The 23206-nt window shown below is 40.9% G+C and overlaps 1 protein-coding gene across 2 annotated transcripts in view; it reads left to right on the top strand.

Moving 5' to 3' along the window:
- The first annotated feature begins 1553 nt into the window (after positions 1-1553).
- Positions 1554-23206, top strand: part of LOC108095217 (5-hydroxytryptamine receptor 2A) — a 57666-nt gene continuing 36013 nt past the window's right edge. The window contains exon 1 of one of the 2 annotated variants that reach the window (XM_017196232.2): positions 1554-1894. The gene's annotated coding sequence lies outside the window, so the exon portion shown is untranslated. Of the gene's footprint in view, positions 1899-23206 lie in introns of both variants that reach the window. The other variant, XM_017196231.2, reaches the window with a different exon arrangement.

The following is a 23206-nucleotide window of genomic DNA, read 5'->3' as shown; positions in this document are numbered from 1 at the left end:
CTTTGCCCTCAGATGCGAGACAGGTGATTATGCATATTTTAAATGGTCAGCTTCCATCATCGGGCAACGCTTTTCCGCTTTCCCTCTAACGGCATGCTGTCTCGTTCCATTCATGTCAAAGCCTTTTTTAATGGCCAATGAGCCAGCGTGAAATCGGTTAAGCAAAAGCTGGGCAGACGGACGTTTGATATTGAACAGATGAAAAGCGGCAAATAAATTCATTATTTGGCTTGGCCCTCGATTTGTTATTGGATCTGCCGGCGCTGAAATTTTGATTACATTTTTTTTCCCGCAAATTTCTGTTTGCGATTCTGACAGTTTCCCATAATTGATTAATCATCGACAGCGGACAGAGAAGCGTGCTCTCGAAAAATAAAAACTATTTTTCTTCTTTGCGCTGAATATTTTTGGCAAGCATTATGAGAAATTGCGGCGAAGAGCCAGAAAATTCCAAATAAACGAAACACAGCGAGAGATAAAAGAGAAAAATGGGAAATGCATAATTATGAATTAGTTATTGGCCATTAAAACGGAGGAGGAACTGCAGAGCAGAGAAACTAAAAACGGAAGCCAAATACAGTGCGAAAGTCCAACTCAATTAGAAAGTGGGTATTTTAAATTCACTAACGAGCGGAGATTTCTTTTAGACAAATAGACAATTTAGTTTATTTATTCTCGCTAACTTTTTGTATTTTTTTCTATCACGCAAATTTGTGCCAGCATTTATGGTTTGTTTGTTTGTGGAAGTTTATGAAATTGTACTTGTTGCTCGTGCAAATTTTTTATTTGTACAATGTTTTACTTTTACCATATGTGACAGAGTTGGCAATTGGACAATACTACGAACCATTGTGTCGGTAATTTTGACTTATTTGGAGAGACCACAACTTTTATTTGTTTTTTTAATTTTGCGAAATAATAGCATTGAATACTAAGCTTATTAGATCAAAGATTTTTTCCAGCGGTTGAAGAATTTGTATTTAAACAAAGATTCCAATAAAAAAATAAAAAAGAAATTCTGCAATCATAACTTGTCAAACAAATGGAATAAAAATTCAAAAAAATTTTTTGGCCGCAAGAAAATTGAGGAGATGGGTAAAATTATTTGTTGCTAAGGTCGTTAAGTAATGGTGAAATAGATACACGATATCACAAAAATGTTTTGGCTTTATATACTGTTTAACTTATCAAAACTATAGAAGGGAAAATGGGGTGAGAATACCTGTCGCTGAGGCCGTCAAGGATACATGGTCAGAAGCGCCTATCAGTTGGCCGTCGAGCCTATCCCAACAACTGATAAGAAGGATAAGAGAGAGTGGGAGAGTTGCGAACGGCTCGCTCTTCGGCAGAGAGAAAGTCTCCACAGGGCTAAGAGAGCGCCATAACGGGACTTCGTGTTGGCCAGGAACCAGCGAAGCCACCTTCGCGCCTTGGCTATGACGTAGCTCTGCCGCGGCCGCTGCTGCTGCCTCTGCCTCTGCCGACGGCGGCAGCGGACGCTTGCTGCTGATAAACAGTTTTCGTTTATCATCAGTTTGTCGATGGCACAGCGCGCAACTGGACGTACTTTCGCATCTTGCCAATGGCATCAGCCCAACTGCCAGGCGACTGACTCGCGTTTGCCACTCCTGCCTCTGTATGGGTGAGCCCAACCAGCTTGTGTGTGTGTGCGGTGTCCCTGTGTGCGCGTCAGCGGGTGTGTGCGTTTTGGCCAACTTTAAACGCTCTTATCAGCGCGCGTGTGAAGCATGAGCTTGGTGCAAACAAAGTTTTGGCGGCATTTTCAATTAATGCCAATGCTAGCAAAAGCCAGCGAATATTTGACAAAAAACCCCATAAAGGAAAATTGAAAGCAGCTCTTTTTTGGCTTTTGGAAGAGGAGCAAAAAATACATGTATGTAAGTCAAAAGAAAAAATTCCATTAGCTGATCTTAACCAGATATGAATATTGAATAAGAGTACACATGCTGCAAAAATAAAATAAAACAAGTGAATAATCAAATAGAAAAGAGTACAATAAAATTTTCAGAAGTCAATGTGATGGTACGATAATGAATTGCAAAAACCTAAAGGCTTAAAAAAGAACCTATTTAATAATTTCAATTCATTCAAATTTAATGAAATTTTTTAATGAAAGACAAACTTGTAATTAGTTTGAAAGCCACAGGTAATTAAATAAAAGAGGGTCGATCTGCAACACAAAATAATAAGATGAAAACGCAATTAAAAGAAAATGCATTTTGCGGGAAACATAATAATTAAAAAAATGTTATTTAATTAATTACCTAACTAATAAGGCTTAAGCAAAATAAAAAAAGCTGTTGAATACAAAGTGAGGTAATATAATAAGCAATTATTCGTGGAGCTTTGTTAACAAAAGCAGAAAAATATAAGTTAGTAAAATATGCTTATCTACTTTTATAAGCCACGAAACATGCAGCGAAACTTTGAGCGAACCAAATCACAGGTAGTTCTTAGAAAAGTTTTTGGATAATGCAACTAGCAAAATATATCTGCAGAAATAAAAAAGAAGAAATAATTAGATGAAAATCTGTGAATCAGAAAATGCAAAAGTAAATATATTTCAATAAAAACCAGTGCATATATATTTGGCAAAATAAATAAAACTTATTTAATGAGCCTAAAATGACTTTGCAAAATTTCACGATACCGATGGCTTTTGTTATGTAGTTCTAATTTCGTCTGGCTGTGGATAGATTTCACTTTTACCTGGAAAATTTCCATGCATATTTGATTGGCAGACGCGGCGGTATAATTCATTCCACGAAATTTTTCCATTATTTTGCGGTTCAAAAAATTGCACAGCCCAACATGGAAAAAATTACGAAAAATGCGCTGCGACTTGAAAAGTCAAAAATTATGTAAATGCAAAACATTCTGTGTTGCTCTATGCATGTAAACAATTTTTTGCACCATTATGCGCCATCAAGTATGCAAAGATATGTTGTTCCAGAGCGCCGGGCTAACCCCCTCTCCCATCCAGTTCCATCCATCCACCAAGATCTGAAGGAGAGGGATGAGGCGATGGGTTGGACAGGTAGTCACTCACCTGAGTCGCAGGCTGCGGGCGGCTTTTGACATGCCAGCCAGCGTGTAGAACATCAGAATGTTTAGATTTATGTGAGCCAGTGACAGCTGCAGGCGCAGATCCAGATTGTCTGGTAGGTTTGGGACACGATGAGGATGTGGCCCCTAAGCTGCTCCCTGCTAATCCTTCAAACTGTGCAAATCACTTTTGGCAGTTCTCTGGTTCTTTGGCCCTCGTTCCCCTCCTCGCTCCTTTGGCCCAAAGTTGAAAGTTTTCTGTGATGTAATCGCATTTGCTCCGGCTGTCTCTTTAATTAAATTTAAGAGACTGACAAAAAAATAAGCAGAGCTGCCTGCCTACGGAGCGTGCAATATTTAACTTTCGAGTTTTGCATTCAATTCACGCACCAAAACTTGGCCAACACACACACACACACACACACACAGAAACTCACACGAGTTCTGGGAAACGGTTTCTTGGCTCGATTTTACTAGGAGATGGGCAAATCCCCGGCATGCTTTTAGTTGACAAAATATGCGCCTTTGGCGCTAAGTTTTTCTGGGCGACATTTGTTACTTTTATTTACGCACACGCAAGAACACTTAAAAAAATATATTGACAATTGTTATATAAATACTTTTTATAATACCTACTATCCACCTACATGATTCAACTCTTTTGAAATGGAATGGTAATTTAGACTTATGTCTCATTATATCAAATAAAATATCATCAACTTAAAGGAAACATCTCAATGGATACGAAACTCAATGGTTTCTTTTTCTGTGCAAATGTTCTCCCTCTGGCAAATAAGATTAACGTTTCAACTGAAGCCGTGGCTCAAAGTAGTGAGCCCCATAAAAAAGCAGAGAGCGGGCGAGACCTTAACCCATGCTATAACCCAAATATAAACCACAGTCAACGAGGCACACACATGCCCGAGGTGTTTCATTCATCATCAAGTGGCAAAGTGGCACGTTCCGCTCTCCAGCTCTCCAGCTCCGTCTTTATACGCATCCTCCATTCCCCACTCCACGAGTGGCTTTATGTGCAACTTTTCCTATATTATGCGAACAATGTTTGAAACTTTGCTGGCTGCCTGTTGGGTCGCAAATCTAATGCACAGACCCTTGGGCCCGGTTCCTCTCGCTCACTGTGCATAATTTAGGGTTTAAAATTTTTTATTGCCTACATTTGGGCGTTGGCTGCGGCAATGAGCCGAGTTTTACGAGTCAGTCGGTGAGCTGCATTAATCCCCTGCAGCCATCAAATGAGCTCAGCGTCCAACGTGCTGCGGCATAAATTAAACAATTGCCAGCCATGTGTTTGACCAGCGGCGAATTACGCATACGCCGCGTTGGTCGCCTCGCAAAAAAAAATCCCCAACAGATCCCACTTTCCGGCGGACAAAAGTTGTGACGCCTGCTTAGCCTAAGTCTGTTTCTATCCAGCCTAAGAATTGTTTTGTATTAAATTCGGTACTGACCCAGAAACTTTTAAGCAGCTTAAATGTTAATTAATTTCAAAAAACAACCAAATTTGTGGAAGTTTCGCAAATGGTAATGGAACTGTCAACGCTTGCGGGGTAAATTGTGTACCTTCAAGTGTACAAGATATATATTTTTGGTGCTGCTACATCCGACTCCATTAACATTTAATTTTCGCCAGCGCTCCATTTTAATGCGAGAGCCACTTCAACTTTGAGTTGGCTACGATGAAATAAATTACAATCAAATGGCTGCGCCACCCAGTGAAATGTGCGGCCGCAGCAGTAAAGTTTAATATTTCTGCCTTTAAAAGGGCAGAAATTATTAAAAAATTGTGCAATAAAGGGGAAAAGGACAGAAGGGAGTGGGAGTGGGAGGGGGAGGAAAAGGAGAAGGTCGACGAGTGACGGCTGAAGCGAGACGAAGAGTAGACATTAACCTGATGCGAAACCGGCAGCAGCCGAAAAATGTTTAGTCGTAAACATATTAAAAGCTACTTTGCATAAACTTGGCCCGTCAAGGATTCGCCTTCTTATTTTCAGAGACCCTGCTCCGCGAAGGGGACACATTGCCATTTGCGATTTATTGAAAAGGGAAAAGCGAACGGTAGCAAACGGCAGGAACCCATAAAATTCTCCGAAAAGGGGGAAAAATCGGAGGAAAGTCGGGGGGAAGAAGAAGAAGCGAACAAAAGAAAAGCCAAAAAACTCTGACGGCCGCTTGACGACCTGACGACGAGTCGTCAGTTAGAAAGGTGGAGCTCGTGGGTGGGGTCACCGCCATTCACTCTTTATTAGGCCGGCCAGCTGGCTGGTTAAAGGCTTCATTAAAAACCCATTTCCTGCACAAATGTTTTCGCCAAAAGTCCAAGTCCTAGATCGACGAAATGCATCGCAAGCGTTTCTGGAAAAAGGCCAATATACTTTGCATTTGAAAGGCAGCTGTCAGAGTGGCGAGCGAAAAACAAACAGTGCTGGCACTAGAATGCGAGTTTGTATTCAAGCCGACTATAAGTTGCGAAAACAATATCAAATTCCAGTGAATATCGATAGAAGACAGGAGCAGAAAAATTGGAATTTCATTTCATATGAATGCGGAAATAATTTGAAATTCTTAAAGAACTCTATAATATTGTAAAAATAATTTGTTCCTTTAAATAGCTTTGAAGGCTTCAAAAACTAATAAGCACAATAAAACTTGTAACATAATTTTTTTCCTTTTATGTTTTTTAAGTTGTGAAAGATAAATAACAAATATGATTACGTATTACTATATTCAAAACAGAATACATTGAAAAACCAATTAAAAATTATATCAGTACACACGATTTAGTACAACGTTAAATTACACTAAAGCTTATAACTGCGTAAAGTCCGACTTTATAACTTTACCATAAGGGCAAGTTCTCCGCAATTCAGCAAAGTTCGAGTCCCCCATTTTAAAATTGACTTTAAAGAGGGCCCGTATATACGTATATGTTTCTGTACACTAGGAGCTTAGTTGATCAAAGCGGCAGGGGCGTCGACTTATTTATATTTTGCGACGGCGTTTGCGTGTCAGCTGGTGTCAAAGCGCGGCTAAGCAAAATATTTACAATGCAACGGAGCGCGATAAAGTGGGGCGACATCAAACGTACGGAGGGGCCATCCCGCACTATGGATGCAAAGATAATGCCGGCGGGGCAGTGATCTGTCTGTGAGTACATAATCAAGTTTCAATTTGGAAACAACTCCGAGGAGTGTCTGGAATTTTAAGCATAGCTCGCAACAAACCGAATTGGCCTAGGACCTGCGTGTGTGTGTATGTGTGTGTCAAAATGGAAAAGCGAAATGGAAAAACACGGAGAAAAAAAACAATAAATGGAACTAGAATGAAAGAGCGGCAAAGCCAGCGAAATGTACACAAAAGGCTGCACTTGACAGGGGCCAGTGGCCGTGTGCCAGGATATGGAGGACATGGTGGAACCCGTGGACCCACACACACACATCAAAGCACAGGCTACACGCATCGATGGTCCTGCTGCTGTTCCTGCAACATATAGGGCCAGTAGAAACACCGAAAAAAACATATACGTGGGTTAATTATTCAAAAGTTCTTGAAAAAAGGTGCTACGGTTTATACATTTATACAATGTCAAAATATTAAACAAGTAAAAAGGTGTGTCATGGGTACCTTTTCAATGCAACTATTTTTTGTGCAAACGATCACAGTTTATTATAAAAAAATAAATCTAAAATAATTTGTTGAGGTAATTTCTTCAATTATAAAAAAATTTATTCATTCATTTCTTCATTTATAAAAAAAAAGATATAATTTCATTTATAGAAAATATAGAAGTTAATAAGAATACTTTTAATATCAAACTCAGAGCCCGTAATATTTTTATATAAGTAAAACTTGAATTATCTTAGCTTCTTTTCTTTTCCATAAAGATAGTGGAAAAAGATTTTATAAAGACGTTCATAAAGAAACCCATTTAAGTTATAACATATTTAAGACGCAAACAGTTTGCCTCTGTTAACAGTGGATTTAATTTGAGTTAATGACCCACCGAGGTTGTGTTTTTCCGCGTGCAATGTCCAGTTCATTATGCCACTGGAACAGTTTAATGTCGCTTAAAGGGGCGCTGCTGCCGCAGAAGAGCGCGAAACAAAACCGCAAAATATGGTGGAAAGAAGGAGAGAAAAGATGAGGGAAAGAGAGGGGAAAAAGGCGGATGCCTGAGGCCGTCGCAAGGGTTCTGGCTGCGGACAATGGCCGCTCCACATTGTGACTGGTTGGTTGGTTGTGTGTGTGAGAGTGTGTGTGCGACTGTTTGCATTATAAGCAATTTTCCATTTTTCGTTCCATTTTTCGGCTCTCCGCTCCTCGAAGTTTACGCCCGGCGCTTTGTTACACGCTGACAGCCGGCTACTATGAAAGCGAAACGTAATGAAAATGGCAACAAACAAAATAATTGAAATTTGGTTTAGCGCTGAGCATCCATGGCAGCACAGAAAACCATGACGAAAAAAACAGAACCAAAAAGATTGGCCAAATGAGAACGAATGCCAGAACAAAAGGCGAGCGAAAGGCAGACGGAGATGGCCAAAAGCGAGCGTCGGCTAAGACGGCTCTTTAAAGCCCTCAAAACGAAGGAAGAAACGAAGGCGGAAAAACCTCAAGCAATAAGCCAAGGCGGGTTTCCCTCTACCAAGCGGATAAAAGGCGGGGAAAATGAGGGAAAAGCGAGCAATGAGCAGGATGACAATGTCCTCGTATTGTGTGCAGATTTGTCAGTTGATTTTGTTTTTTCTTTTTTATTCCCTTTTTTATATTTCCTTTTTTTTTTGGATTTTTTCGTGCCCGTCGCTGGAGAAACTTCTTCGGCCGTTGCAAATTAAATTTTCCAATTCGCAACGCCCATTCTTCTGCCTTATTTTCTTCGCCTTCTGGCTTTGACTCCGACTTTGGGCGTATTCAATTTTCTAATTTCGTATAAATTTCCAGGGAAGACGGAATTATCTTAACCGCAAACAGCAAGACCTGAGCTTTGTCGAAATTAGAAAAGAGGACCACCGCCATCAGGAGTCTTAGGGAACTTCAATTTCGCACGTTGAGCGTAATATGCTCTCCAAAAGATAAGTCCCCTCGGGGTTCTTCAGGCAAAAATGTGTCCAATTTCTTTTGAGTTTGAAGGCAAATATGATACAAAAATATTTTAACCGGAGCAAAATATTTATCTCGCTACTAATGCGACTGAGTCCTTTTAAGGACCCTATCATCTTCAGACTCTTACACTGACGCACAAATGCAAAATGACAAAATAAATTCACTTCACTTCGTGCCCAATTTTCCGGCCAGCAACAAAATGGGAGCATGCCAAAGTGAAAGCTCTGCAAAACGAGATTCCAAAACGGATCTGCTGCGATTTGAACTTGCCCAACGTCTCGGCTTCCTCTGATTTTCCTCCGCTTTCGCAACGCTTTTCCGCCGCCCCTGACATCTCCACCTGCCAGCCAACACACATTTGCATTTGGATTTTCCGCTCCTGCCTCCTGTCTTTGGGAGTATTTTCCCATGCATAATTTAAAGCGTTGCCAGCTTTTCGGTTGCGGCCCTTAAAGAAAATCCTCGGATTGACCCACGTTCCGCATCTTCGACTGCGGCGAGGCGCATCTAAAGCCAGACCAATTAGTCGGGTATATATATAATTGATTCGACTAATTGCCGCTGTAACAGGTGCACGACCAGGGTCATTACAAATCCGAGTCTAATTGTAGCCAAAGGTAATTGCTTGTATCAATGCGAACATCTCGTGCTGCAGCTTGTCGGGCTAATTCCAGTTGGGCTGGAAAATTGGGTGGCCTCTCCACTTTTTTCTTCATCAGCTCGTCATCTTTGAACAGCGGCAACATTGCATCAAGCATGCAAAAAGTGTTTTTCGCTCTGCTTTTCCGTAATTTGGCACAAGTCTAGAGCCCAATGCTGTTGACCTTGGGTTGTATGTTTGCTAGTGCCACGCCTATTGAAAGGCAACCCACCGACCGCCCCGCAAAACCCACCGCCCCATAATCATCATCATATACCGAAATTCTTGGCTTGCCATCAAACGCAGACTTTTTAATGGAAACGTGTTTGTTTTACCAAATGTAAAATGGCCAAAAAGAGAAGAGCTCGTAAATTGCAATCCGCACAGAGAGTGCCAGAGTGAGATGGCAATATCTTATGTCTGCCTGCAGCATATGTCAAAATTTTATGGCCGCCGCACACTCACACTCACACACACGCGAACACACGAACACACACACAAAGAAAGAGTAAGAGTGGAGCCGTAAAATTAACAAAACTAGAAGCACAAATTACAGTAACATCATCCACTTTCCCTTGGCACTTTATCGTGATTCGGTATTGTTGTTGCTCCAGAGTTTGACGCTTCCCATAGTATATATATATACACATAAATATGCACAACTTTGCCTTCGATGTTTTATGGTCAACAAAACTTTTCGCTTTTTTATGGCCTGCCACCAAAAATTATGGCTGATAAATAAAGACCGAAAATAGATCGACAAGCGAAATACCCGTCTAAATGGGTGCGCAAGTATTTTTATTATGAGCGCTTAACTATGTGGAATTACATTTATCACAAGTAAGATCAAAGTTTTTATTAACTTCAGATCTAAGCTTAAGTTTATTTATTTTTGGTAAGGTAAAAAGTATACAACTATCCGAAGGTTTTTACCCAATCCTAAATTCTTCCTAATTTCATTTGATAGCTTTTATAATATTTCTTACGAAAAATAGTATTTGTATTTCACAATTTCTGAATTAAAATCCTCTTTCTCTGCCCAATATACCTCGAATTATTTCTCCTTCCTTCTTGTCATTAAATCAAAATTTATGGCGCTAAACTTGCGATCAGGTAAAGTTTTGTGTGACTTCAAAGTGAGCACTGCCATCGTCAACTGCACTGGCAAAAGTTTGGCTTTAATTGCGCCGCCAGGCAGCAGAGACATTTGAGTTAATTATGCCTCGATTTGGCTGCGAGTAAACAAAGTAATTAAAAAGCAAACATGCTGTTGATGATACTCGCACTCCTCCACAGACGGCAGACGGCAGATGGCAATTGTCGGAGATGCGCAGCGCCTTTCGCCTAACTTATTTATGTTGGCCGACGGTCGGGGCACGCATTAATGTTAATTATTGAGGCAAGTGACAATTTGAGTGATTTCAGTTGGACGACAAAGCAAACGAGCTGCGAGCAGCGAGCAGAAAAAACAATCAGAGGCACAAGCGCTGGATGCCAGGCCATGCCAGCAAATCATTTTGACCAACACTTTTTGGCTTTGGCCAGAGTTGGGGGAAGTGTCCTGTCATTTGTTATCTGCTCACTTTGACATATAGCTACAACCAAAAGCATTTTCCGCACACTCCAGCGCAGCCGTTCACGTTTTTTTCATACTCTTGCAAAGGGTATTGTAAAAATGGTTGGTTATGATATGTGAACTACCTTTTTTTCCGCAATCAAATATTTAATTGCCGCCCTTAGTTGGAAATTTGCAAAGGCGTGAATAGAGCAATGAAAAATTATACGGGTAAAAAAATAAAAACATTTCCACGAATGCAATTTAACGTTGAACGGAAGAAATATAAACTCGTTAATGGTGTAGCAAACCTTATAAGTATAAACAATAACAATAGAAAATAAATTAATATAAAAAAGTAATAATTCACAATGCTTTTAATTTTGTACCACAGTCTTTGGAGTCTTTAAAGAAATTCTTTTAAAATAGGAACTTATAAAACCTTAAATAAATTGCATTACAGTTTTTTTTTAGAAGAAATCCTGCTCGCGTGGCATTTGTTCCATGCCCGCGGGAAATTCGAAAAGGGCATTTGAATTTTCGGTTCCACGGAGTTCTCTCATTTTTGCAACGTTTTTTGTATTCTCCTTTATTGTATTGCGACAACGTGGTCGCAGCGTTTTCACGCGCAGACACATTGCCAATTACGCCCCCACAGCCCACATATTTCCCGCTCCCGCCCCCACACACACGCATACACGCACACCCATATGCAAGATTGATAGGGAGGAAGGTAAGGGGAAAATGGCAGAAAGCGGGGAAAAACGAGAATGAATCGTGAGAAATGTCAACACTGTGACATGGCAAAGTGGAAATGGTAATTGCGTGTTAATTGCTTTACGCGTTCCAAGTGCTTTCACCATTCGCACGGGCTTCCCACTTTTGCGCCTATATGTTACCTACACACTAACCCTAAGCCCCCCATTTTCCACATATCCTAGTGTGTATGTGTGTGTGCTTCTGGTAGCCAGGCAACGCAACTAATCAATCTGCCACTGCATTGCGTCCACGGGTCGAGATTCATCCATTTTCAGATGCATCCAACATCGATGCCTGCAATCGCAAATTGCGTTTGTCGGCATTGCTGTAACACGTTGCGTATGAGCAATGTGTGTGTGGCCATCAAAAGCAATTGATTTTCTAGTCGTGTCGAGGGAAAGAGTGAGAAAAACAGAGGCGAACCTGGTACTTTAATATTCAATCAATTCCGAGAATGTGAGCTGCGTTATGCACATTACTCATACGACGTGTGAGCGCAGAACTTTCGCAAGTGTTCGCCATTTCATCTGAATACTTCGTTAGGGCTGGCAATAATTTGATCAAGAAATTCGAGGAAGGTTTCACAAGCCCAACACAAGTGCATACAACACATTTCAGCGAATAATTTTCCAAAGGAATTCGGAATTCTAAGTGGCTAGCATTGCTACGCAGTTTTGCTTAAGAACACAACGAAAGTTTGTGGCCATCAATTTTTTAAATGCTCTTAGAACATAAAAAAAAAGGTATTAACACACTTACAATACATTTATTTTGTATTTTTGTTTATTCAACGTTAGTAAGCATATCGAAAAAAGATCTTGCCCAATAAATTAATACCACAATCCAAATCCACTAAATTTCATTGGCATTAACAATACAGAAATGATTCGGCTACAAATTCATTAAGTACATCTGTGATTAGCCGGGAGCCATTTGGTTATTGACTTGGCCGCTTAGCTTAACCCCCCACATTCCCCCATCCAACGACACACCTGAGGATATCATTTGGCGTCACATGTTGACATGTGTTGAACCAGTGCTCCCCTAAGAACGTTATGACTGTCAACATGTTTATTATTCACCTGTGCATGAGCACAGAGGCCAAGTTATTAAAACTTTGCCACATTACCGGCGAGTAAGATGATGACGATGGCGGATGAGAGGCGAAGTAGGAGCAACTGAGGACAAACAATTGGCAAACACATTTTGGTAGAAGCAAAAAATGTAATAAAAGTTCACAAAATGCGACGTGTTTGCTTAAGTATTTTTCAGTCGGCGGAACGGGAAGTGGAAATTCTACCGACTACCTTCGGCCGTGCTGATTGTGATAAATGCGACAAAGACATGTGTAAAATATGCTTCATGTGCGTTATTATTGCGTTTTATGGTCCTTGGGAAGGTTAAGGGCCCCCGGAAAAGCACACCTGTTTGTCCTGTGACAAACGCATTCCAAGCTGTCGCTGCTGACTTGTCGAAATGTTTTCCAAGTGTTTGGATATTTTCCCTTCGCAAAGATATTTCACGAACGACAGGAATTCGTTTTTTAATTATAAGTACTTCCACTCCATAAGTATTTCCGCTTGAGTGGGACTCTTGTGTGGATCACTGCGGTCTCCAGGGTGAGAAGTGAGCATTCGGTGGGCTGGCAAAAAGTCATCTATCCCCACGGTCACATAATCCATAACTGAGAGCAAACATCGGCGGGCAAAGCACACAGAACGTAATCAAAGGAAGCCTCAAAAAGTCAAAATAAAAAACACTGGGAAATAAACAAAACAGATTCCCTAGAGAAGAAACTCAGCAAAAAAAAACACAAAAAAACGGGAAAAGCAAGAGCCAAATTTCACAACTCGAATTGTTTACGCAAAATACTCGCACTCGTAATGCACACAAGCTCACAGATTTTTATATGGATTTTTATATACAAACACATAAGCCAAAGAAGACATAAAGCATGTTTGCCTGGCATAAACGCAGAAGTTAAACCAAAAAAAAAGAAGAGACACACACAGAAAGATGAAAAGGACGAGGAGCCAAACATTTTAATAATAGCAGAAAAGGCTGAATGCCCGAAAAACGACGCCGCGCCCAAAAGGCCCTTTCCACTTTTCAATGGGGACGGCTTGTTTATGATGGAAGCCCAAAGTCAATCCGCACCCTATACATCCTCATCCCCACTTAAATCCCTTTCCCTCGAAACCCTTTTTCTGTGTGTGATTCAAATGGTTTGTAGTCCGTCTTTTGAGAGATTTCCCGCTTTGGGAAGAGCTTTGGTCCAGCTGCAATTAAACTGAGAGAGTGGTAAAATTCCCACAGACCAAATACGAGCCTACCTTTTAAGCCTTTAATGCGGCAGCGTGCTGGAGTTATAAAGATTTTATTAAAAATTGATTGGCAGCTGCTCCTGAGCTTTAAAATGCCAAATGTTAATCTTAATAAAATACGCAAATATCACATTATTGCGAATATTAAATTGTAACGAAATAGCTTGCAGGCGAAGGTATTAAATGTGATTTATAAATTGTGAAATGTATTAAATTTCTCAATAATATTTAAAATATCAAAGGTTGTTACAATTTTAAAGCTATTAAAGCAGTTAATATTGAATTGATAAATATGTTTTCGATACTCCAAAAAAATGTGCCCATATAACTTACTCTTCCTCAACAAGGTTTAAACTTCATAATAGCCAACTTGTGACAAAAGTGAAGTAGACAAAACAAAAGGATGTTTAAATTGAAGCACTAACTGAAGCCCTTAGGCTTAGCTAAATTTTCAAAGAAACATGGACAATGAAATATGACAAATGTTCTTTTGGCTTCTACAGAATAATAACAAAGACATTCTATTTATTTCTTTGGTTTATTATTCAAGCTTCTATCTGATATGGCACATGTCGCAGTTCTTGGTTTGTTCAGTACCTGAAGAAATACTTTTCAAAGCTTTGAATCTTTTTTCCATATGCACATTTTTCAGCTCCCTTTTCGAGCATAATCAATTAAGCAAAGTGCACTCGACTGCGCGGGAAAAAGGCAACTGGTAGAGTAATGCAAATAAATGTGGCTGGAATTTAGCAAACGGCATACGCGGCGTATACGCAATGTGAGAGCCACTCTGCCCTTTTTCGACTTGCTTGCTTCATATTTCATTTGAATTCTGTGAGCATTTTTTGTTCACAGCACTTAAGTCTGCCGTTTCATAAAATAAACCATTAAAACGAAACGAAACAAGCTGAAGTGGGCGGCAGTCGCCCATTAATTGCATTTTAATTAATTTCTGTACCCCACTGTAAACTCCACAGTATGCTGCATATGTAATTACTGCTGCTGGAGCGTTAATTGCTCCGACCAGGTAACCAGCTGCGACTCTTAATGCACATCGTCTGCACTTAGCTTAAGTATATACACACACGAAGTGCACACGCCAGTTGTGTGTGTGTGAGTGGATCCATTTGGTCCTAAGTTAAAGTCAACTTTTGACATTTGCCATTTAAATCGCCACTGTCCAAACACAATGAGGTTTATTTGGCTCCGGTCTTGCACTTGGACTTGGATTCCCGGTCAAGGTCCCGACATTTCGCATTCATTGCCTTCAGCTCCATGGTCTCATTCTCCTCCCCCGCATAATAATGCAATTAAAACTGTCAAGCCAAGTGCTCGAGCAACAGTTGCAGCTGCAGCTGGCGGTCAGAAAAACAATAATCAGGTGAGCCAGGGTCAGAATCTGAGCTAAAACTAAATCCCTGGCTATGGAAAGGCCCAGCAGAACTGAAATAGAGCTGCAAAGTTGGCCAAAGCCTAGACTACTATCATGCTCTCCAGCTGGCCCTGGCCCTTGGCCACGTCGAGCAAATAAACAAACAATTAAAAATAAAAGCGCCAGAATAGGAACTACTAAGTGTAGGGGAAATCAACAGGGGGCTCACAACGAAGATGGAATATGCTTGTAAAAAAGGGGAAGTCATTTTATTTAAATTAAAAACTACAGGGGTTTTCTAAAGCAACTTTCATTCAATAATTACAAGTATTTTGTAATTACAGGTATTGCCTTATTACAAGCTAAATATATATTTAAAGTAATATTACCATTTAAGAAATATTTCTTAAAGATTTAATATAATTTGACACTAAACACGAAATATATTTTGATGAATAATACAAGTATTTAAGGCTTATCCAAATTAAGCGTGCTCTAAGCTAATAATAGAATTTATTTTGGGATTTTCCCTGCCCAATTAACAAGGTGATAAAACTAGTAATACCTTAATAAAGCGAGCAGGATAGTCGGAATCCCCATAGAATAAGTGTTGTTGTCTGTTGGCTCTGCTGTACTTTCGCTTTGTGAGTGTTTTTCTCCCTAGTTTTTTTTCCCCTAGCTCACCAGGTAAACAGAGAAGTGGCAGCGAACCACACAGACACAGGTGAATGTGTTGAGCCAGCGACTTAAAGTGCGTAAATGAGTAAAGCACACACATACAGACACCGGTGCAGGGGGCTGAAAAAGTGGGAGGAAAATGGGAAGGTGAACGGCAGGAACAACAACATAGTGTGGCGCTTATTATGCGTATACTTAACATTTATTTTTGCCAGACAGACTGCCTTTGCAAGTATTTGTGTGTGAGTGTAAGAGGACGTACATACACACACAAAGACAAAGTCACTGAGACAGAAACACAGATACGCGCACACACATACACATGCAGGGGCAGAGCATAAATCTCATCGTGCATTCATCAATGTCAAGCCGCAAGTTTGCTTTTCATTTGTTATGGCTTTGCTGCCTGTTGGTATGCGTGCGAATCTACGGATTTGTGTGTGTGCGTGTATCTGTGTGTCGGTTGTATTGTTTAGCACATAAAATGCCAGTGGCTGCATTGAAATTTTTACGAGAGTGGTTCAATGGTTTTGGCAAGAAAATAAAACAGTAGCACGATAAATTAAGATAACAACATGCTAAAAACTTTATCAAGAGGAGAGTGGAAAGCATCACTTAACATAATTGTTTTAAACTATTACCACTTTGGTTTATTGACATTTTAGATTTCCCAATAAGAGTAATAAAGGCACTTTACTGATTCTAATCCAACACACCTCGGTCAAGGATTTGCGGTTAAGGACGTTTATTGTTTCGCCATCGCATTTGGACCAACTTATACTTACTCTCGGTTATTTGCTGGCCAACACACACACACCCACTCACCAACGCCTTGAACTTCGGCTGGGAAATGGCCAAGGTGGAGTGATTGTGTATGTGTGTGTGTGTGTGTGCGACTAGAGCTCAAGCAATTGATTTGCATATGTTGCTGCCTCCCGGAATCCCAGAGTTCTGTAAATCGAGGCACACAAGTAACGTACAACAAGTGCAACAAAAATGGCTGCCTCTTAAAACTTCATGGCATTGGCAGTAAAAACGACAATTGCCGAGCGCAACTGTTCATAAACATTGAGTGCAGCTTTGCAACTACAACAACAACTACAACTACAGCATCAGCAAACAATGACAAGGCCATTCGAAGGGGGCGTCGAGTGGGGGTTTTGTAGTTGGGGAATGGGAGGAGCTGGCTGCACAAGTCGATTTTATTTAATTGCGCACAGCCACAAAATGCAGCCCCTCCCTGGGAACGCCCAATGTCCCCACAGCCCGAAGTAAACCTCCCCCTTTCCCCACTTTTGCCCAACCAATATTCTGGTTTTACGAGCGCCGGGCGCCAGATTCAAAGCAGCCCAGCTATCGCCTCCGTCGACATGAGCGCACACACATTAAGCAGCTCAGCACGGGTATCTCCCGCCGGACTACACTGCAAAATCGGGATTATGGGGATTAAGTATGGATTTATCATCCTTCGAAAGTCCATTCAAATATCGGGTATAGGTGCAGACGTAGTCTGTTAATCGGGGCTTTAAAATATTTCCTAAGCTCTCGGAAAGTTTACAACCAGAAAACGCAACGACATTTTTTTATGCGGATTGTAGGGTAACTTACGATTAAATACAAAATACAATAAACAGAATTTTGTGGAATAGTTTTTCTATACTTTTAAAAGGGTATTTTGATTTTGCCAAGAGAGAAAAATAAATAATTGGTAAACCAATTTTGCTATTGCTAATTGGTAAACTATTTTGTCTTCTTATAAATAGGTTGCTTATAAATACAAACAAAATGTTTGGCTTCTTATTTAAATATTTTTATAATTGGACAAGAAAAGGCACTTGAATTTGACTTTGATTTTATCATGGCTATTTTTATACCCAGAAAAAAGTTTAAGAACATCTTGACATGTCCGAAAATGACCCTTTTTTTTCTCTGCACCCATGATGCCCGAAATAAGTTGACAATGGCTGGAATTGAGCCAAGCCCCGACAGTTCTACAAGGGCCTCAATTTTCGCTGGCTACGATTTGCAATCGGCGAATCGGGGCGCCGGACTTGGGTACTTTTCTAAAGTGATTGTAGCTGGCTGCCCAGCCCTTCGGCTAGATGTGTAGATGTGCACTTAAAGCAGACTCTAAGAATTCCAAAGCAGAGAGGGCCGGGCATTACCGCTTTTCAATTTCAATCGCATGCAAATGAGTCGGGTCGATGGTTGATCTCGCTGGCGGCATTTGATGGCTTCGCACCTCCGAGTCAGGCGATTCAATTGAAACGTTTCGCAGCCAACAAGCTTCAAAACAGCCGGAAGCGCAACTCACTCGAGTCATTTTGGGGCCACCTAACCGAAAAACAAAAAAAAAAAAAAAACAGAAAAAAAGGAAGAAAAAAGCAGGAGGAAGAAAAACCTGAGGTCCTGGAAAAAAGTATAACAAGCAAGACAGCAAATCATTTGTAAACACTTGAGAGCACGAAGGGAGCGGAGAAGCCAAAACACAAATCAAAAGATAAACGGTCTACCGGGGAGGCAAAGATGAAAAATTGAATTGCCGGGCGGCAGGAGAGAGAGGGACATTGGTCGAGGGACCAGGACACGGGATCCCAGGACTCGGGACTCAGGACTCGGGACAGCATGTTGCGTAAATAAAGTGCGAATTTCCAAAAGCTGTGCAGACAAATGAGCGACCACTCAAGATGACAAGTGACCGTCCATGATCGAGGGCAGCGGCAAAGCGGGCAAAAGCTTCGAAAAGTGGGTGGGGGGAGGGGGGTAAAAGCGGGAAAGCGTGGACCATCAGCAGCTGCCCAGCGCCATCTGTTAGTGTCAAACATATGAGGAGAAAACGGGAGTGGAAAGACGCCTTCGGGGTTATGCCAATGAAGCTCTGTCGACCGAATGGGAGGGAACAGAAAAAACTTTGCAATATAAAACACAGCACCAGGCGAAGAAAACGAAATTCCCCAATAGCAAATTGAAAAAAATTCCTCAGAAGCAGAGCAAAAAGTTTGCCATTTTTCGGCGGAGAAACTTTGGGCTCTGCTTTAAATGTCGATAAAAGTTTTCTCGGACGCTATGGTAATAATATTTACCCCATACCCAGGCACCGTCCAGCACCACCCAGTACCACTGAGAACCACCCCATCAAACCCCATCCAGAGTAACAAGTCCTGCGGGCTGCTGTTTCGCTTAATCTGTTGGATTGCTATTTTCAATAACGATTATTAGCCGCATCCAGCGGATACAAGGAATCTCCCTCGGGCTCCGCTGGCCGTTCTGTTTACTGTTTATTGAAATATTCAACATATTTAGCCCGGACCGGCGCAGAAAACTTAATTAAATATATTAAAAGCTGATTAATAACAAAATGAAAATCAAACATCAGACCGCCGAAGGCAGAAAATTTCCTCATTAATATTAACAACTTAATTAAAGCCAACGCCACCCACATTTCCGCCCATCGAGTTGTCCAACGTCTGGGCCGATTATATTTGCAATTATGCAAAGTAGCTGCTAGTTGGATGCCGTTGCTGTTACTGTAGCTGTTTTTTCTTTGTTTTTGTTGCTGTTGTTATTGTTGTTGCTTTTGGTGGCCAAGGCTGTCAATGCGTGCGCAAAGTTTAATATTAATAAATTTTTAATCAAAGCCTCGCCGGGGCGTCAACCTGTGTGAAGTGGTTGCGGTGGTGCCGGCGGCGCTTTTAGGACTCAGTGGTGCTGCTGCTGGTAGTGTTGGTGGTGGTAGTGGAAGTGGAAGTGGTGGCAAGGTGTCTGACAAACCGCCTGCGGTGCAGGTGGCTTAAACGGAGGAAGCCGCCAGTTTCAGTCAGAACAGTGGTCAAGCCAATTAAGGTGGAGCTTTTAAAGCAACTAAGGAATTAAATGTTCTTTTAGGACTTCAAGAAAAGTCTGAGAACAGTGAAAAGAAATTACTATATGTGGAAAATGTAGGTTTAAATAAATGCAAGAATTGCTTAAGCTTAGTTCTTAAGCAAATAATACACCAAAAAATGTTTAAGTCTCCTCAATTTTATAAATGTATGCAACATTTAAACGAAGATAAATTCTTAAGCGTTTCTTTTCACTTTAAACTCGAATGTCTCGGTTCAAATAACTTATGTAACAGAACGTTTCTCAAAATATCGTGGCAGTAACTTTTGCTGACGTTTCCTGTGTTAAATGCAGATTCAATACCACTTTTCACCCCTTCAAAATCAAAGACCCCCGCCATTTGTTTCACGTTTATTTGCATGAGAAAGAAATCACGTCACACACGTGGCCGACACACAAATCTTTGAGCCGCCGCTACCTTTACACATACATAAACATCTTGGCACTGGCACACATACTCATACTCGTACATCTTTTTTATTTTCGTAAATTGTGCGCAAAAGCGTAAAATCATCTTTATAGGGGGCGTCTGCTGGGGTTTGGGGATCTCCTTGTCTGCCAACCACCTACGGAAAAGAGCTCACGTTTCCGAAATGGCGTAGCCTTTGAAGGAGTATCATCTCCTTGCAGGGGCGAACGCAGACAATAATTAAGGAAGGCAGTTTTATTCAAAAGAATTGTGATGGTGATAAGTTTTTGAAGCGGAAACTCGCGTATAAACATAAATTTAAGACAAAAACGCACACAGGCACTTCTTGACTACAATTGATTTGGGTTATTTGTTTTATTAAGAAAATCGTACTTATTAATCCTTAAAAATTACTGATTTATTTTGAACCAATTTAAATGTTTTTTCTGAAAGTTAATTTGTTTTAAATTGTTGATAGAAATTATTATATTATACATTTTTAAATAAATGCTATAAATCACCTTTTTAGCCGTTTTTTTTTATTAAAATAAAAACTAAAAAATGTGGGACACTTGGAGAAGTTCCCTAACCCCGAAAGCCCCTGCATTTAGTTGCACTGGAACTAATTGATCGAGAAGTGTGAAAAGTGGCCGCCACTCCCTCACAAAGTTTCAGATGCCTGCTGCATCATGCATAATGCAAAAAAGCGGAGAGCACAGATGCAGCTTGCAACATTACCTGCATATCGCAAAAAGAGAAAGTGCAGCTGACAAAAGGGGAAAACAGGGGGAAGTACAAAAAGCATGTCAAGTTGTGGCACATTTAAAATTTATGCCAGACTTTCTCACACTCTCTTTCCGCGGCGTCGGTGAAAGGAAAAGGGCTGGCTACTGGCACACGCACATGGCTCATAAATTTTTATTGTGTGGCAAAGATGGCCCACCCTCCCTATGAACCATGCCCACTGACTCCCATTCCTCACTTGGCTAACCAAAATAAACAAAAATCCCCAGCACACTTTTGGGAGCGCAAAATGAAAACGGAGAACGGAACGGAACGAAGCGGACAGGATATCTAGGATGGGGGCCCAAACACAAAGTAATGAAGCAAAGTGCCTTCGCACGCCATTCAGGACGAAATCAACTGGTCGAGAGCCGGAGTGCAGTTGCCAGAGTTGAGTTTTTTTCCTGTTGCTGTTGTTCTTGCTGTTGTTGTTGCTGTTGGTGTTGTTGGTGTTGTTGTTTTTGGCATGGCCCGGCGGCAAATAAATTCATTTCACTGTCTGGAAAACGTCAGGGCGTCGAGCAGCGCATCGGGACTGACGTATGGACGTGGACGGATGCCTTGGCCTAGACATGGTGCAGGAAGTGTTATTTAAATGCAGGATATTGTATGAGGAAATTTATTATCGTGCCGCCGTCCTCCTGACATTAAGGAAAATATTGAGATATATATACGGGCGGTGTGCTGCCGCTGGAGAACGATGCTCAAAAGTAATTAAAAGCCAACAATTCCGGGCAATATATTTTATTATGGGCCGCGGCATTGTTTCACAAATTCTTTTAATTCAAGGGTCCAATAAGCGACTTAAATTTCAACCGGCGTACACAGCTTAAATGTTTGATGGGCTTGTGGTAGCATGCATCAAAAGTTTTGGTTGTAACGAAATATTTAATCGAATTACAATTCCGTTTGATGGCCGACATGGACAACATTTGTTTTTAGCATTTGTTTGTTTTAGATACATATTTAAATATTTCACAGGCCAAACTTTAAGCCGACCAAAGTAAAAAACCAACGAGCAATTCTTTGTCTGTTCGATTTTACGGATAAAAAATTGAAATGGATATTTACCCTGAAATAGGAAGAATATTGGTAAATATGAAATACAAGCTTAGCTTGAATATTGGCATCAAAAAGTGTGGTTTTTTGCTAAGAAATAAATCATAAACTTCAAAAAAGCAATGCAATTACTAATAAATTTATTTGTATTTAAAGAACACAGAAAAAATTGTACGTTTTTTCACGCATATCATGCGGAATACTCTATTTTTTTTACATCCAGAGTATTTTTAGTTTCGACTTTTACAATCTGCATTCGCTTACCCCTTTTAAGTACACTTTTTTCATCTGTGAAGCAGATAAAAAATGCATTGCATATTATTTATTTCACGCCCGCGTTCAGAACATGAAATAAGCTGGAATTTAAATATTTGCATACTCCTATGTTCTCTTTTATTTGCATTGTTTAACATTGTTAGGACACGAAGGGGAAAAAGCGGAAAAAGATGGGCGAGTGACAATTTGTTTCTCTGGTGAAAAGCTTGCGCTTGAATAATTGAACAAAAGCTGCTGGCAATTGAATATTAATGAGCAATTAGCGGAGGACCCTCGACAAACACAAATAGCTACAAAACTAAGCCAAATGCAATTTGCATGGTCAACACTGCGTATGGGCAATATTTATGGGGAACGCACCACACGAAAGAGCCATAAAACTTGCCAAAGAGTTAACCAAGGTGCCAACACAGACTCAAGCGGTATAAATTATTTGCAGTAGACTGATTGGCAAAAGCAATTGCAGGCGGGCGGGTTGGTATTGCAATGGAAATGGAAAATGTGAAATGGGGAAATGGGAAACAAAACCGGGCTAGCAATCCAACTGAAGCTGTATACGTATACATAACAGCTGCAGCCGCAAAAGAGTGAGTGTGGACAGTCGGGCGTGGGAAATCGAGATGGAAAAACTAAGAGGAAAAACTAAAAGCGGTGGGTGGGAGGAGAATGGGTGGGTGGATGGTCGGTGCGGTGGAACAAGGAGGCCAATGAAACGGCCTTTCAGGACATGGGAACAAGGCGCAAACACTCGACTGCAAAGATAGAGAAAAATGGCGCATGAAATGAAGCGGAAATGGTGCAAAAAGGAGCCCAACAACAACAACACTGCAAAGGGGCAAAGCGGAACCGGAAGTGGGTCTTGGAATGCCAAGAAAGTGGCGGAGAGGAAGGGACGGTCGGTCGGCAGCCACTTACAGAGCTGAACTAATATGTACATTAGTATCTTTTGAATGCATGCGAACAACTGATAAATGTCTGGTCATGTCTGTATCTGTATCTGCACGCACACACATAGATACTTTTGTGTGTGTAAGCTTGTGGTGAATGAAATCGAGCGTCGCATGAAAAATGTATGCCATTTATTTTACTTTATTTTAGTTTGCCCCGCCGCCATCCGCTTGCCCCGATCCCTTTTCACGTACAGCAAACATCTGGCATTGGCAAGGGGCAAACAATGAGACATTGCTTTGGCTTGCATTCGGAAAACTGCACTTTGATGGGCCACACACACACTTTCGGATCGCACACATAAAGGCAGCAATTGTGGCATGTGTCAGTGGAG

The sequence above is a fragment of the Drosophila ficusphila genome, unplaced genomic scaffold, assembly GCF_018152265.1.
Source record: "Drosophila ficusphila isolate 14025-0441.05 unplaced genomic scaffold, ASM1815226v1 contig_414, whole genome shotgun sequence".
NCBI classification, from domain to species: Eukaryota; Metazoa; Arthropoda; class Insecta; order Diptera; family Drosophilidae; genus Drosophila; species Drosophila ficusphila.
The sequence above is the reverse complement of the archived record's forward strand: the minus strand, read 5'-3'. Positions and strand labels throughout refer to the sequence as shown.